This window comes from Amyelois transitella, chromosome 8, assembly GCF_032362555.1.
Source record: "Amyelois transitella isolate CPQ chromosome 8, ilAmyTran1.1, whole genome shotgun sequence".
Taxonomy (NCBI): Eukaryota; Metazoa; Arthropoda; class Insecta; order Lepidoptera; family Pyralidae; genus Amyelois; species Amyelois transitella.
Genome location: NC_083511.1, coordinates 4,803,636 through 4,809,319, shown reverse-complemented (window position 1 = coordinate 4,809,319; position 5,684 = coordinate 4,803,636). Strand labels below are relative to the sequence as shown.

General features: G+C 32.5%; 1 pseudogene; it reads left to right on the top strand.

Moving 5' to 3' along the window:
• The first annotated feature begins 335 nt into the window (after window positions 1-335).
• Window positions 336-1,607, top strand: LOC106134816 (uncharacterized; annotated as a pseudogene).
• Window positions 1,608-5,684: the final 4,077 nt, after the last annotated feature.

The window sequence follows — 5,684 nt, the reverse complement described above, 5'->3', positions numbered from 1 at the left end:
TGTCCTTGAAAACTTCCTTTACATGGCTATCATTTATATTGGATACGTTCCGTATTAAGTAAAAGAAATAGATTAGATTTTCATGAATGTCCTTCTTGCCTTACATATATAATATTTTTGTATTCTATCTACAAATGACATAATAATAAACTTAAGTTATATAAATGAGGCTAATTTTATGACCATGGATTGGTCGAGAATTATTATTTGCGAATGTGTTCGTGTGAAAACTTATGCTTACACAGAGTTAACTTTTTACAGAATTTGATTTCTTGGATACAACATCGTTTGAAAGAGGCAAAAATACTAACACAGAAACTATGTATACCACTAGAATGATGGACCACATCACAAAAAATAATTCAAGAGCAAACTCTTCAGGGCGTATTCTAACATGTTTGTCTTGTAATAACATAGAGACACCAGCATGTAGCATTCCAGCGAACAATTTGTATGTACATATATTAAATAACATTTGAAAGCAATATGAAAATATTGAGTAAATGAGGTTATGAAACTTAGGCTCTTAGTATCACAATAAAAGTGATATTCTAAAACCGTAGATAGACGCTGCAACTACGGTCTAAATCTGCTTGTGATTATGAAATACTCAGTTTATTTTTGCTTTTTAGTTATAATGTGTTCAATTTACAGTTTAAATTGAAATATGATAAAGATAATGACTTTGATTATATAAATATCGAAGTGAAATTAAAGAGCGAATCTGAAACCTCTACCACGTACATATGTGATACTCTGACTTGTTTCATAATTATTTTATTTACTTTAAAAAAAAATTCAGTGTCGCCACGGAAACTTGTTCTGGAGAAAACGATAGGTGTGTTTCTATACACACGCCTTTTGGAATTGTTACGCGTGGATGTTTCAACATTTTACAAAAGCAACTCATGTAATTACTTTTGCGCTTGCGATCTGTGTAATAATTTACTAATGGAAGATGTTTTCAAATATGTACAAATGAGTAATAAGGTGAAATGGATTCAAAACGTTGCGGATATTTCTCATGCCAGGCGACTAAGGCAATCAACTAAAAAAGGACTGAAGTGCTTATCATGTGATGTAATGTGGAATGACAACTATACCTATTGAACTAGATAAAGCTACTTATAATGATTGCGTGAATGGGAAGTTAAAGTTTGTATTAATTTATTTTCTTGTTTTTGTTGCGCTTTTGGAGCTCCGCCACAATGGCGTCTTTCGAGCTTCGTAATCGTAGCATCGACTTGTCAATGTAACGTTACGGTTATGTGCATCTTACAGGTAGGTAGGTATCCAAGATGACGACGCCCGAAAGTCGAATTGTGAAGCGGCGCCGTTATGCTGGTGGCGTAGCGAAGAAAAATCATATTGTGCTTCAACGAAGAAAAATCTAGCGTATGTATGTTCAAATAAAATTGATTTGTTTCAGCAAAATGCGCACTGAAGTCTGCGATGACAACGACGTGTGTGGTATAAGGACAGTTAAATCAGATGGCAGTGTGATCCGTGGATGCGTCGGACGCCCGATTTATAATTATTTTTACAAATTTTGTGATACCAGCTATTGTAATAATGACCCTGTAGTATCTGTGTATGATCCTAATTAACAGGGGTTTTTTCCAAGTACTTACATCGTATTTTTTTTTCATAGTCTACCTATTGATTCACTTGTGCCTACCATTATATACTATCATTTCATTTCAATAATGAAATATTTTTGTTTACACACAAATATTATAATCATGTTTTCCTGAAAGGTTTGGCAGAGACATCTTTCTTTTTACATGATCCTTGCATTAAGACAAAAATAAATTATCAATGTACTTATAATGTAATCGAGCTGCTTAAAAATTAAATGCCTCTAGAGGTCGGTCGTAGAGAAACGTCGCGGCAAGTCCACTCGTCTTGCTTGGCGACCTCATCTGCATGTGAAACCAATTGAGTTTCACGGCCTTATGTGCGCCCCTTTGAAGGATTCCATCTGGTGGAAACTACGTCGGCGATCCTCAAACTTTAGAAGAAATTTCCTTGAGTTTTTGATACTTACTGTTCTCATTTGGCAATATACACTTTTGTTTTAATTATAATTTCTACTGTCCACTGTGGAATTATACCTCCTTTTACATTGGTGTATAGAGAATCTTGAGTTCTACCTCAACTCTGTCCATAAAATATAACAATCGTTTACAATTGATTTGTTCCTAAGTAATTCATCGTACAAGGATTTGTGTGGATATGTTCTTTTTTTTCTATTATTTTAACTCTTAAACTAATCAAAGAGTTAATGATAATCATTATCACATGTATTGAACTGTCTTATCTTGAAAACGTTTTCACATATTTTTGTGAGAGGTACATATATTTAATAATCAATTTAATTATTTAAGACACAAATAACCTAAAAACTTTCGGAGGATGCAAGTGAAATTAAAGTAACTTACAATAGTCGTACAGTTTAAGAAACGTTGCCCATGATACGTTTATAAAACCATAACTCGCTGATCTGGAATACTCGACATATCGATAAGATCAAAGTTTTCAAACTCTCGAATTTGCAAAGACTTTGATTGAAATATTGTACGCTCGGAAACTTCCAGACGGTTTAATCTTTGCATCGTTTCAGTTTTGATGAGGAAAAGGTTAATAGTTCTTTTAGTCGAATAAATCTCAATAATATCAAAACTTTAGAATCTGGAATAAGACTATTGTTGTGGTAAGTAGGTACTATTTAATCTGTTGTCGCAACTAATGCAAATCATATTGCATATGAATATTAAGGGAATTATTTCTTTATTTGAAAGCTTTGCTTGCTCGTAGCTTGCTTATAAAGCTACGAGCGATGCAAGATGATGACATTTTTTTCCTATAGCTTCAAATACAATCGAAAAAAAAATTATGCAATACACATTTTAAGGCACCTATGCATTTTAAAAGTAAACAGATGATGTTTTCAAAACATTTTATAACATAATGTACTGCAAAGCAGTGTGAAAGCTCAAGTGGCCTACAGTTTTCTTCCTTTATACACCGTCCAATGGGAATTCGCGTTGCAGATAGCAGGATGTAAGTTTTTAATATTTTATACTGAGGAATTACATTGCCTGCTTTTCAAGATGGACGGAAAATGTTAAATTTAAAAAGAACGGTGTATGATGTTATAGAATGAAAATTGTGAAAAGAGGTAATTTGTGGCTTTTTATAAAACTCTATTTTATAAGCTATAGTCTCTTAAAAAATACACAACGTAACTTTGTGTATTTTTTGTAGCAACCAAGTGCAAAAATGTATTACTTAATAAGCCAAAAGATCTTTAACTACCATGTGGTTATATAAATTCTTTGTCTAGTCTAAGCATATAAGTCAGTGAATGTTACATTTTTTTTAATAAAAGCTTATTTGCGATAAAACATTATCAATTTTACATTAAACAGTCTGATAACTGGGTAGCAGGCCAACATTAGTAGAATACTCGGTAGGAATGTCTCCATAATGACCGCATATATCTTTTTAATGAACTACTAGCCCCATTTTGCTATGCGAAAATGGTCTTATGCGGTATCTTCCCAGAATAAACGGGTCATACAATAAATCTGAGACGTTTTAAAGAACACGGTAAGTGAATTTTGTCGTTACACAAATTTCATTGCAAAGTAGGTAGGATTTGGATTTTAAATTTGATAAAATGAGAATTGGACTCAAAATTTACATGACATGCTACTTGATTACATGATTATTTCTTACTGTAAAAAAGAGCTTCGAAACGAACAGCAGATGCTGTTATCGATATTTAATGCTAACGAGAAAATAACACCAAGGAACATCTACCATAATTTATTTTGTGAATCAAATATGTGTACACAATTACAGACTTGCAAGAAATGTATCCTTGCGAGTAACATTATTATTAAAATAAATTACGGTACTATGTTACAAAGTATAAGAAAAACAAATACGCAATCATCTCGTCACTGATTCTAACATCGAAAGCGGCTATACATATTTCGGCTCAGTTTGAATACAGAATAAGGGAGATATAGAACTATCACTCCATAGTTTTGTATAATAACGATTGCAATATTTAAGTTATACAATTATGCATATCTAAGCTTCCATACCATACCCAAATTGTGTTTAGGATACCCATAATGAACAGGCTCAAGAATTTAAGAACATCGGTTAGCAATTAAATTAATGTCAGTCGTGTTTCATAGATGTACGAGTATTTCGTAATTAGGGTATTAACACTTTTGCATTAACAATATTAACAAATAAATTAAAAAACAATTATGTTTGACTTCTGAACAACAATGTAACTATTAATAAAGTTAAAACAACGCTACGAGTATCTGAAATTTGACATCATTTAATCTTTTTCAAATAAAATCTCAAAAATTATCCAAACTTTCTCGTTTGGACTCCCTTTTGAACGTTCATTATTTTGGTCAAACTAAATAGAAATGAAACCATACAAGAAGGTATGATAATCACATCGGTGTTGAAGCGATCATTGTGTGCCCTTACCGACTTATAATAACAGTGTTTCTACTCCAAATGTATAAATGGTAATGAGTGGGATAAAACGCAGAAGGCACGATAGTTTGAAATGCCTTGGGGCTCAGTTTCTTTCAACACATGTGGTGTAGTAGAGTTTTTAAAGTAAGTGAACTTACGATTTAAGCCAATACATTCTACCGCAGCGAGTTCTAATCAATGAAATTACTAGAATAAGTAGATTAAAATAAATCAAATTTTAATATCTCCATATTTTTTATACCGGACTTATTACACAGATTGAGCTAACAATATTATTTGCCATCTTCGATAAGAGTAGTTTTTAAAAAGATTCTAAATAGTTAAGAAGGAGCTAATAGACAATTATTTTCTAAGTTTGTAAAAAATGAAATAACATAAAGGATATTGCTAAATAGAACAAAGTGCAATGGATTGTTACACACAAATAGTAAAACAAACAAGAGACGGTCGTACTATTAACAATTTACTATGCAAACGGCCTGTGTGTTTAATGTTGCTCTAACGCGCACTATCAAAGGCGTCTTGGGTGAACCTGAAAGGATTCTTGAGACCTCAAGATTCGCAATCGTGTTGCAGTAAACGAGATACCATTTAGCCAAGGGCAACCACACCGTACTGTTTTGTTTGACGGATAAGCTATGTCTATAAAGGTTTTGAGACGGGAAAATTATAGGACAGAGGCTTCGTAAGAGCTTTTGAGTTTCTGCAATGTTAGGCGATTCATAGGGGTAAAAGGCGTTCACATGGTACGCCATAATAATCACAACGACTATATACTTAAGAGCTGTATTGCCTTGATAGATTTTATTTCCTGCTCTTTAGATATGTAGGTATATAAAGGAAAGTTGAAATCGGTTGGAATTTACAAGGATTGAGCAAAAACAGATATCTAACTTATTACGAGGGTACTATTTCGAAGCAAATTTACTTCTTATATAAATATATAAATCACGCCTCTTTCTCGGAAGAGTAGGCAGAGACTTTATCTTTCCGTCTTCTCGTCAGTGTAATATAATTTGAAAATTACTTATAATAGTAGTTAATTTAATGCATAAAACAAATAAACTTAACATTTTGTTTGATATCAACGAAATCACCTTTTTACATGTACTCATATATATTACGCAGGTACGTTATTATGTTCATTGTTC